This window comes from Solea senegalensis, linkage group LG11 (genome assembly GCF_019176455.1).
Source record: "Solea senegalensis isolate Sse05_10M linkage group LG11, IFAPA_SoseM_1, whole genome shotgun sequence".
NCBI classification, from domain to species: domain Eukaryota; kingdom Metazoa; phylum Chordata; class Actinopteri; order Pleuronectiformes; family Soleidae; genus Solea; species Solea senegalensis.
Window position 1 is genome coordinate 9,451,787 of NC_058031.1, and position 2,154 is coordinate 9,453,940.

A 2,154-nucleotide genomic window follows, 5' to 3' on the forward strand; every position below is an offset into this window, starting at 1 on the left:
CAGATTCACTATCAAAGGATACTGTTAAGCTGTAAAACACTAACCCTACTGAAATGTGAAATGTCATAGTGTACGTTTTGCTGCTGACGCAATTCCGATCTCAGGCAGCAAATACGTCTTGGCCTCAGTCTTGACTTGGTCATGGTTTAGTCTCGATCGCAGTCCCTAAAAGTCAAGACATGGTCTAGGTTATTGTGGTCTTATTTACAACATTGTCTCCCTGCTTCCGTCTCATTACACAGGTCATGGGGGCTGTTTGTCTGAGTCAGCCACAAGGCCTCTCATTGGAAAAGCACTTCATTGCGTCACTCTGTTGGACTCAACAGACTTAACAGTGCTAGCAACAAGTACAGTAAGAGCTGAGATTGGTCACATTAATGAGTGCCAGCTCTGTAGGTCAATGCATCTGTCAATATATCTCTATCACAGAGCTCTTTACCGCTTTACATGCCTCTCTAGGAAGCTATAGAGAAAGGCTCTTATGGAAAGGGCCATTTGTAAGACAACAATAAAGGCATGATTTCATTAGCATTACACTGCTTGCAATCAAACTACATAATTGCAAACATAGTGTTCATAATGAAACAGTGATTGTTCAGCATTTTACATTTGGTAATCATGTTTATCATGTTTTACACTAATAGCCAAGTCAGTATTGAAGGAATTCCCATCCTCTTTGCTACTCCCATCCATTACAAAACAATCAGAGCACTATTGCCATGAAAAATGATAAATAAGAGACAAGTGACGAAAGGCAAGAAATATTACTCTGCAGCTCTTTGCACAGTGGGGGACATATAGTCTAATTCTACACGTACAGTGCATGACGTGGTCAAAGGCATTGTGTTCATAAAAATGAGATACATAACAGACAAGATGTTAAAATGCGAAACAAAGAGTTTCTACATGCTGCAATTGCTCTTTAAATACGTAATGCAGTACTGTGCAAAGGACGTCAGGCACATTAGCTTTGTTGTTTTTGTGTTGGTCAGATTCTGTGATCTTTGGCATTTGGGTTGAAATGTTGTGATTGAAAGTTGGTATTACATTATAGCAAACTTCCAATCAGTTAAACTCATGCGTACGTAATACTCAAGCATGTCTTGAATAAACCTGGCATAACATACCTTCTTCTCAGCAGATGTTTTTTGTAGTGTAAGGGTAGGTCACACAATAATTACACTGTATAGTCATTATAACATTCCTAAAACAGCAAATCTAAAATACTTGTGCACAGTACTGTTTATTGTCCTCATGAAAACATTTTTCTTTCTTTCATAATTCAGAAATATTTTGAAAACCAGAAAAAAGAACGGTTAACTTCTAGGAAGCCATTTTCTCCTCAAGAAAAAAGAATCACATCCTAAGGCTGAATGTTCTATGCTAAATGGATTATGTTTGAACAGAAAACTGCTCTGTTTCCACTCTATTACTCTGGCTGAGGAAGTGTTTTACTGCCTTGGCCACAGGGCCACTCAAAATGGGGAGACCTCATCATTCAGTCTGTCAGTCTCTGGTCTCCAAAGGCACTGACACTAAAACGAGAACACGGAAAAGACCATCCTTACTTCTGCTGGCCACTCTCAAAGGTTATGGACACAGCTTCCAAAAGAGAATTATTTTTTCACTTGGAAAAGTGTCTTGTTTCATAGTCTTCCAAAGAAACTTAATGAGCTGAAGCATGTTTGTTTATTTATATCAATTTGTTTGACCCTATCTGCAATGTCTCACCAAATAGGATGAACAATAGAAACAAATGGAAAATAACGTATGATGTTCCCCTGTGGTCAGACTGGAACTAACTAAATAAGAAAAATATAGTTATTGTGTCCATCAGTTTATTTTGGGACAACATGAGTGTAAATATCAGTTGGAATAAATAAATGAACTGCCTAATATACACAATTTTAGGTTTTAAAAAAGTTTAAGTAAAAACAATTGTCCAGCAATGAAGTCATGATACATGATATTACTTTAATATTATATTAATTAATATTGGGTAATGTTTATTGAAATGTTGTATTTGATATGTTAATGTGTTCATTACACAAGTTTAACATGTTGAACTATGTTATATATTATATTAAGAGGAAGAAAAAACCACGGGTTGTGATTTTATTTTATTTTGAAGGGAAAGAGAGAGCGAGAGAGAGA